Source organism: the organism of the source record quoted next, unplaced genomic scaffold (genome assembly GCF_019419815.1).
Source record: "Pyrus x bretschneideri cultivar Hongxiangsu unplaced genomic scaffold, Pyrus_bretschneideri_v1 Contig41, whole genome shotgun sequence".
Lineage (NCBI taxonomy): Eukaryota > Viridiplantae > Streptophyta > Magnoliopsida > Rosales > Rosaceae > Pyrus > Pyrus x bretschneideri.
Window position 1 is genome coordinate 2,715,333 of NW_025999735.1, and position 9,668 is coordinate 2,725,000.

Here is a 9,668-nt window from a genome sequence, read left to right on the forward strand (position 1 = left end):
AGAAAAACTAATGAAAACTTTGAATTTTAACGATAAGGACAAAATAAAGGGTAAAATAAATAGTATCATGATTAACTTAGTGAACAGTACCAGAAACTTTTCATTAATGTTTCCCAAAAGCCAAGGCAGAAGAAAGAGAAAAATAGAGGCAATTCCCTATGAACAATAAACCTTCTTAACTGCGTTTTAGAGCATTCCCACCGTAGCAAATTGCTCGGGGGACAGTCTCCAGAACAAAGGCCCGAGGGCCGGTGGATGGCCTCCAGCGTGAGGCAGGCCGGGGGATGGGGGAGGCCCGAGGGCCATGCCCGTGAGGGATTGCCAGGCCTTGAGCCCGAGGGCCGGATGACGCCATGCTGACGCCAGGGTGGCGTCAGCGTATTATTTAATTTTTTTTGTGTCAGGCGCGTGCACCCCACCCGCGCGTGGGGGCGCGTCCCGACACAATAATCAGAAAAAAAAAGGGTTTTGTCAGTTACCGTTGGGAAGCCACGTGGCTTCCCACGGTACGTTAGATCCTAACGGTCACTTAATGTGGACCGTTAGATCTCAACGGTAAAAAAAAAAAAAATGTCAGATTTAATATCCACCGTTCGATCTGAGATCAACGGTGGATATTAAAATGCTTTATAAATTAAAAAATAGTTTAAAAAATCTGAAAAGTTACCGTTGTGACACGTGGCACAATCTGGAGCGTTGGAATTCAAATTTTTTTATATCCAACGGCAGAGATTAATTAATTGAGTAAAAATTTTCAAAAAAATGTAAAAAATTCAAAAAAAATTCAAAAAAATATCTGAAAAATCTGAAAAAAATTGTAAAAAAAATTGTTTTTACTTTTCTATAAATACCTTCTCATTATCATCTACCTTACACAACAATTTCATATTTTCTCAACTACTTTCAATCACATTCCTTTCTTTGTCTCAAAGTTTGAATCCATTTTTTTTCAACAAAATGACCACTGGTGCAGGTACGAATTGGTCGCTTATTGAAGATGTTGCGTTGTGTACTAGCTGGGTTGAAGTTACTCATAGTTCGCTTACGGGTAATGAGATGCAGTTGCGAGAAATGTGGAGTCTTATTCATACCAGTTTTCTTGAGAAAATTGGTGGGAAAAGAACCAAAGAATCGATGTCCAGTCGTTGGAAATTACTTAGCCAATCGTTTAGTACGTGGAGAGACGCTTTGGCACAAGCTAGTAATAATATTCGAAGTGGGGAAAATTACTCGGATCAGGTAACAATTTATTATTTATTGTTACTTATTTGTTACATTATAATTATGTTGTTTGTATTATTTATTTATTTGTTTGTTTGTATTATTTATTTACTAAACTTGGAACTCTAGCCCCATGTTATGATTAAAATGACATATAAATATATATATATATATATATATTTGTTATATATATATGTATATATTTGCTAGTTAGTTATTTTCATTATAATTATTTATTTGTTACTTATTTTCATTATTTACTAAACTTGAAGCCTTCTTACTTATTTTCATTATATTTGTTACTTATATATATGTATATATTTGCTAGTTACTTATTTTCATTAAAATTATTTATTTGTTACTTATATATATATATATGTATATATTTGCTAGTTACTTATTTTCATTAAAATTATTTATTTGTTACTTATATATATATATATGTATGTATTTGCTAGTTACTTATTTATTTGTTACTTATTTTTATTGTGTAGGAACTTCAAGCACAAGCTTGGTACGCTGCCAAAACCAAAAGCAAAAATAAATCATTCAACCGGTGGGAATGTTGGAATATTGTCAAAGATTGTCCTAAATTTAGAGTTGTGCCAGTCGGTCCAGAAGTGCACATGAACAGCACCCCTCTACACTCTACACCCGATCATGTTCATGAAGATGATGCAGAAGAAGTGCCCGAAACGCCCCTCCCTGAACGCACGTCGGGTTCGACCCGTTTTCCAATTAGGCCTCAAGGTAAGAAGGCTTCAAAGAGAAAAGGTAGTGCTTCCAAGAACGATTATGCAAAGTTCATGGAAGAACTTACTCGCCAAGGTGAATTGACTTTGGCAAGGGACCTGGCGAAAGATGAGGCTGAAAAGGCTAGAGAGGCATCAAAACAAGCAGCTGTTGAGAGAGAATTTTATGCTAATGAGAGAGAAAGAGAGCTACTTAGGCAAGAAAGGGAACATGTTAGAGAAGAAAGACGGGCTCAACAAGATCGTGAGATTATGAACATGTCTTTAGAAGGGAAGTCTCCAAATTCTAAATTTTTTTGGAAATCAGAGAAAGCGGACGTTGTGCGAAGGAGGCGTGCAAGAGAAGCAATAGCAAGCCAAGGTGGTTCTAGCACCGCAAGAGAAGATCATCCTAGCACCACAAATTGGTTAAGTGATGATGAATAGAGTACTTTTTGTAATCGGAGCCCATAATTTTCCAATCACTTTGGGTTGTAATTTATTATTTATTGTTTGTATTATTTATGTTGTTTCCAATTTCTTGAATATTTATTCAAATTAATTTGGTAAGTTATTTATTAAAAGTCCATTGTTCAAATTAAAAGTCCTTGTATAAAATAATTTAAAAGTCCATCGTTCTAATTAAAAGTCCATCGTTCTAATTAAAAGTCCTTTACATAAACATAAACATAAACATACTAAGAATTACATAAACATAAACATAACAAAATTACATAAACATAAACATTAAACATAAACATAAAACATACTAAGAATTACATAAACATAAACATAACAAAATTACATAAACATAAACATAAACATAAACATACTAAGAATTACATATACTAAGAATTACATAAACATAAACATAAAAAAATTACTTAAACATACCAAATAATAAAACACACCAAATAAAATAACATAAACATACCAAATTAAAAAAAAACACACTAAATGAACTTAATTATTTTCAGCTTGTTTCAATGCCCACTGGTGCTCTATCAAGTCAATTTGTCGGGCATTGTGCATGTCTGGCATTTGAAATGCAGTATATCGTTGAATGAGCCTTTCATTGTAACGTCCATCCCTTTGTAATGGCTCATGTTGCACGGGCTCATCGGTGGCGTCATGAGCACAATATATACGTGTTCTTGAATTGTTCATCGGGTCTGGCTCATATTCATCAACGACTTCATAATCGTACTCATCTTCCACAATCATGTTATGAAGAATGATGCACGTCATCATGATGGATCGAAGCGACTCTACATCAAACAATCTGGCAGCACCCCTGACGATCGCCCAGCGAGCTTGGAGGATACCGAAACAACGCTCCACATCCTTCCTGCACCCCTCTTGACAGCTTGCAAAGTGTTTTTCCTTTGCACTCCGTGGACGTGGCACTGTTTTGACAAAGGTTGACCAGCGCGGGTAGATGCCGTCAGCTAGGTAGTATGGCCCGTCGTACATACGTCCGTTGACCTCATACGTAACTTTTGGTGCATTTCCTTGCAAGACATCGTTGAACACTGGGGATTGGGCAAGGACGTTGATGTCATTTTGAGCTCCCGGGACCCCGAAAAAGGCGTGCCAAATCCATGTATCAAAAGATGCCACCGCCTCCAGAATGATACTTTTTGCTCATTTTCTGTCCCCGTAAGCGCCTTGCCATGCACTTGGACAGTTTTTCCACGTCCAGTGCATACAATCAATGCTTCCAATCATCCCCGGAAAGCCACGCATCTCCGCCTTCTTCAACAGCCGCTCCAAGTCCATGTGTGTAGGTTTGCGGAGGTACTCAGCGGTGTAGATAGATTCGATTGCTCCGCAAAACCTCATCAGGAACTCAAGAATGGTTGATTGCCCCATCCTCGTTATCTCATCCACTTGGTCTGCAGATGCTCCATATGCAAGCATCCGCAAGGCAGCAGTAATTTTTTGCTCAGGCAGTAGACCCATAGCACCAAAAGCATCTTTTTTTTGCACAAAATAAGAATCATGGTTGCAAACAGCAATCATGATTTTGTTGAACAAATGTCGTTCCATTCTAAAACGACGTCTAAAGTACGTATCAGGGAATGCACTATTAGGAACAAAATAATCATCCAAGAGTTTCATACCTCGTCGTTGCCTGCTTCTATCAAGGTTTCCGGAACGGCTGGGCCTGCAGATCTGAGCCGCAGCTTGGATGACTCGACGGGAATGTGAGGCTCTGCCCCTTCTTACTTCGTCATTTCTCATTTGACGCTCCTCATCCTCTTCCCTCTCATTTCTTACCCTCTGGTGATTGAAGATTGCTTCAGATTCGTTAAACAATTCTTCCTCTTCCTGATTGTATTCCCACATCATCCTTGAGGAAGAAGAAGACGACATTGAAAGAAAGAAATAGAAACTATGAATAATGATACAAATTTTTGTGAATAAGGAAGCAGAAACTATGAATAACGATAGAGATCTTGAGAATTTTGGTGTGAGATTTGTGAGGATGGATGGTGGATTATATAGAGGATTCAGAAATGATTAGGTTCTGCATAATGCCACGTGGCATGCCGTCATTCGTTACAAATCTGATGGAAATCTATCCTCAAAGATTGTGAACGGATTATGACACGTGGCATGTCGTCATTCGTTAAAAATCTGATGGAAATCTATCCTCAAAGATTGTGAACCGATTATGACACGTGGCGCGACGTGATTGGTTAATAATCTTATCAGAAATCCATCACCAATAATTGTATTATTTAATAATACTTCGGATAATGACACGTGGCGCACCGAGAACGATTAAAAATCTTATCCGATATTACAATTAAAATTATTTTGTATTATTTTATAATAAAAAAAAATACTAATATTTTATTGCCTATTGCCAGGGCTATTGAAGTGTAACGGTGGAGATGCAAATTCTATTGCCAGGGCTACTTACTGTTCATTAAGGGCAGTTACTGTTCATTAGGTGGATTGAATAGTGTATTGCCAGGGGGGAGGGCTCCAACGCTGGAGTTGCTCTTAGTATATATAGAATTTTGTAAACTTGTCTAAGTGCGTGCACAAAATTGAACTTTTTCGTGAACTTTTCGTGCTCAAAATTGAAGGATGTTCTTTGCATTGGCAGCATATAAATCTTGGTGCATATTATGCAGTAGGAATTCCAGTAACAATTTTATAGTGTTTTATTTTACATCTAAGGGAAATAGGACTTCGGATCGGAATGATGACAGGCTCTTTTGTCCAGGCATTGTTGTTTGCTTCCGTAACTTCCTTCATATATTGGCAAAATGAGGTTGGTAGTCAAATGCTTTCCCTCTTTCTTCTTCAAGGTGCCTTTGTTTACTAAATATATTTCACCTTAAAAAAAATTGGAAATCCAGTAAACCAAAACAATATATTTAGATATAATCTCTTAAAATTATGGCTGGAATAAATTTTAGTAGGGCTGGGTTCAATTCAAATCGGTTATGTTTTTTGCCAAAACTGGAACCAAACCGAAATTTCAGTTCGGTCCCTTTTTTTTTTTTCGGTTTTGGTTTTTTTTGGTTCGGTTTAGGTTTTTTTTCTCTTGGGTTTTCAAAAAAAAATTTAGAAAATGAAATCTGAAATTTTATCCATCAAATTGCTAGTCCAGTCCCCTAATTCTAGCGCTCCTAATCTTGCACAAGCAGAAAGTACGCCAACCATGGCATAGCAATCGCGTTTCAAATTCCCCTTCAGGCAGTGGAGATGTACATTCGCATTAAAAGAACCATTCAGATAAGCTAACAAAGAGCTTTAACAATTACACCAAATCTCAATAGAGATATCTAGATTATGCAGGTACCTTTCTACCATAATAAGTGAAGATATTAAATCTTTAAAAGAGAAGAACCACACAACAAAACCCTTTATTGTACCCGGCAGTCCAAGAAACAACATTTTTCTCCGGCATTTCATCAAATATCTTATGTGCATGTTCCAAATACCCACATTTCACTTACAAACAGAGCAAACTGGTTTAACATAAACATCGATGTCGACCCGGTTTTCACCACAAGGGTATGAATGTTCAGACCCAACTGGAAATCCGATCGCCTCGCACACGCTTTCAAATGCAGAAGCACCTCCTTGTCAGGATTCATCAGATGCACAGCCAACGGTTACAAACCCTTAAATCAAAACCTCCCATTTTTTCTAATTGACAACCCCTTCCTCACCCATCAGATTCTTCTAATTGACAACAACAGTAAGCATTACTATCAAAGAAAATCTGTAGAACATGAGAGACTGACTGACTAACCTTGCCAAGGAAGTCGTGGGTCGAGAGACTCGAGACTGGAAACGGCAAAGAGGACTCAGAGCCAGAAGAGGTTGCGGGTCACGGGGGTGAAAGATCGAGAGTTAGACGGCGACACTGACTGAGAGTGAGACGGGTCGCTGGGAAGGAAGAAGACGAGGACAGGTCGCAGGTGCGCGGAGCGGCGGAGGTTGCAAATGGGAACTGGGAACTTGGGATTTGGGAAGGATAAGGGAAGCGAAGGGTTTCAGACTACCGAGTACAGAGGCAGATGGAAGACCCGTAGGGCAAGGGAGTTGGGTTTACCTTTCAAACTGAAAGAACGGCACCGTTTAAGTAATAAAAATATTAATTTATAATTAATTATAAATCTGTTCGGTTTGATTTCCGAACCTCAGAAACCAAATCGAATCAAATCAAATTCAGTTCAGTTCGGTTTAATAATTTTGGTTCAATGTTTTTTGGTTTTCAGTTTTTTGAATCCACCCCTAAACTTTAGTTTATGTGTATTGCCAAGAGCTTCAGTAATTACATTGATTTTTATCTAATTGTGCAGGCAACCAAGGCAAGGGAGAGGATATTCAAAATTTCAAAGACATGTCTACTCAGAATGTTTTAGCTTAAACCATGCACGAAGTTTCTTTTAAAAAAAAATGGGACAACTGGTGCCAAGTTACGGTTTTTCACTCCTTCTAGGGACTAGGAAGACTCACAGAGACATTTCAACCTCTTCTTGGTCACAAATCTAACTTCCACACCAGCAACGGATTTCAAACCCAACCTCCAATTTTTTTGAGTACTCAATACACCGCCACATGATGCTATTATTTCATTCGAATTATAACGTGCAATTTTGTTCATTAATGCACCCTAAAAATCAGTTAACTTTGTTGTCCTCCCATATTATAATCAAGGGAGGAAGCGTTCCTCCTTCTGCGACGAATTGACAATTTTCTGTCCTCACTAATTAAAGGGCTTATTTGTTGTTGTGTGAAATAGTTTCAATTTTGTCGTCCCCTGTATTATAAACATACGGTAACACAAAAGCTTTGGCATATATGAATAGTTGCTTGCACCAATTTTTGTTCCAACTATGTTTTCCGGCGTAATACAATCACACAGAGAGCTCTGCAGTTTTCAGGTTTGCGGCTTGCAGATTCACGATACTGTATTCTTCTTCATAGAAAGGTAAATCTGGGGATAAATACACATGAAGTACCAAGCCAAACTAAATATTATCTACCTTGCAATTATATTATTACATTATTTGAATCGTGAAAGTACACACCCATGATGAAAAAAATAGGGTCTAAAAACATGAATAAGATTTACAACGTCTATACACATGATCTTTTATTTCTTTCTCTCCTTAAAGTAGCGGCCTTGATCAGACGTTCCCCGCGCATCCAACGTCCCTACGTATGTAGACCATATACTAATAAATAAGATATATCAGTAAAAACTGCTGTAAATTAATTACCTAGTAAGGTGGAGGAGGCCGACCCCAAGGTGGTGGTGGCGGTCTGTGGGGGTCTGAGTAAGGCGGTGGAGGAGGACCAGGTGGCGGAGGGCCTGGTGGGTAATACGGTGGGGGTGGAGTACCAGGTGGGTGGTGTTGAATAAGAAGAGTATCCAAGATAACTCTAATGATCCCAAGAAGAAGAAAATAGAACACACACTTAAAGAAAGCTCACAAAACAAACTAATTAGCAAAGCTTTTCTTATTTAGCTCTAGGCTTTGTTTTTCCTTGGATGATTTACAATGCTTGAGAACTTAGGTATTTATAGCAAACCAAATGATTAAACTAAGATTATTTATTACCACACAAAACACATTAATTGCACCTAATAATTTTTATTCAACCATACCTAACATTGCCTAACTTTCCTTGCCTAACTTTGACATTGATTTTCAACACTCCCCCTCAATGTCAGCTCTCATTCTTTGCACTGTGCTGAGCAGACAGCGAAAATTTTCGAGCTTGCCTGTACTTAAACTTTTTGTGAACAAGTCCGCAACTTGATCATTCGTCTTGACTTGTCTCATCTCAATCTCTTCTTGTAGAACCTTTTCTCTGATAAAGTGGTAGTGCACTTCCACATGTTTAGTTCTTGCATGAAAGACTGGATTTTCCGCCAAGCGAATGGCCGATTGGTTATCACAGTACAATGGTACTGGATAATCTACTGGTTGATGTAGATCACTCATCAACTGTACCAGCCATACATTCTCTTGAGCTGCCATTGCTGCTGCTCTATACTCTGCTTCTGTGGTTGACAAAGATACCGTTGGCTGTCTCTTGCTACACCAAGAGATGGTTCCAGAACCAAGCTTAAACACATACCCAGTTGTTGATCTCCTGGTGTCATGATCTCCCGCATAGTCAGCATCACAGTAACCAACTAACTTGCAGTCTTCACCTTTCTTGTACAAAAGACCATAGTCAATTGTACTCTTCACATATCTCAGTATTCGTCGAACTGCTTCCAAGTGAGGCTTCTTTGGATTTTGCATGTATCGACTCATCACACCAACTGCATAAGAAATGTCAGGTCGAGTCAAGGTTAAGTAGATCAGACTACCTACCAATTGTCGATACATCGTCGCATCTTCCAAATATTTTCCTTCATGTGCACTCATTTTGACATTTGGCTCCATCGGCGTAGAGATTAGCTTGCATTCGAGCATTCCGAACTTCTTTAATAAATCTTTGGAATACTTCTGTTGACAGAGAAATATTCCTTCTTGTGTGCGATCAACCTCTAGACCAAGGAAGTGCTTGAGTTGGCCAAGTTCCTTCATCTGGAAACGGACTGATAAATTCTCCTTCGTCCGAAGAATTTCTGCCTCATCATCACCGGTTATGATCAAGTCATCCACATATACTAGCACGATAGCTAGCTTTCCTTCATTGGCTTTGACAAACAAGCTGGAATCTGCAGGTGTTACTGAATAACCACTTTGTGTTAGAAACTCTGCAATCTTACCGTACCACGCTCTTGGTGCTTGTTTCAAACCGTAGAGTGCTTTTCTTAACTTGCACACGTACTCAGGATGAGCTTCGCTTTTAAAGCCCATTGGCTGCATCATGTAGATCTCCCGATCTAGCTCTCCATGAAGAAAAGCATTCTTTACATCCATCTGCCACAGATTCCAGTCTTTGTTGGCTGCAAGTGCAAGTAAGACTCGTACTGTTGTAAGCTTCGCCACTGGACTAAACGTTTCATCATAGTCTAGTCCGTACTGTTGAGAGAAACCACGAGCTACCAATCGTGCCTTATACCTCTCGATTGACCCATCTGGACGACGCTTTATCTTGTAAACCCACTTGCAGGATATGGGTTTCACATCTCTTGACTTTGGCACGAGATCCCAAGTCTGATTTTGCTGAAGTGCATCAAGCTCTTCTTTCATAGCTGTCATCCACTCAGAACTCTGTGAT

At 38.8% G+C, this 9,668-nt stretch overlaps 1 long non-coding RNA gene across 1 annotated transcript in view; it reads left to right on the forward strand.

The window, feature by feature from the left end:
• The first annotated feature begins 6,999 nt into the window (after positions 1-6,999).
• LOC125469217 overlaps positions 7,000-9,668 on the forward strand; it is a 6,002-nt gene continuing 3,333 nt past the window's right edge. Inside the window, exon 1 of the long non-coding RNA XR_007251569.1 lies at positions 7,000-7,834. This is a non-coding gene — a long non-coding RNA (uncharacterized LOC125469217). The remainder of the gene's footprint in view (positions 7,835-9,668) is intronic.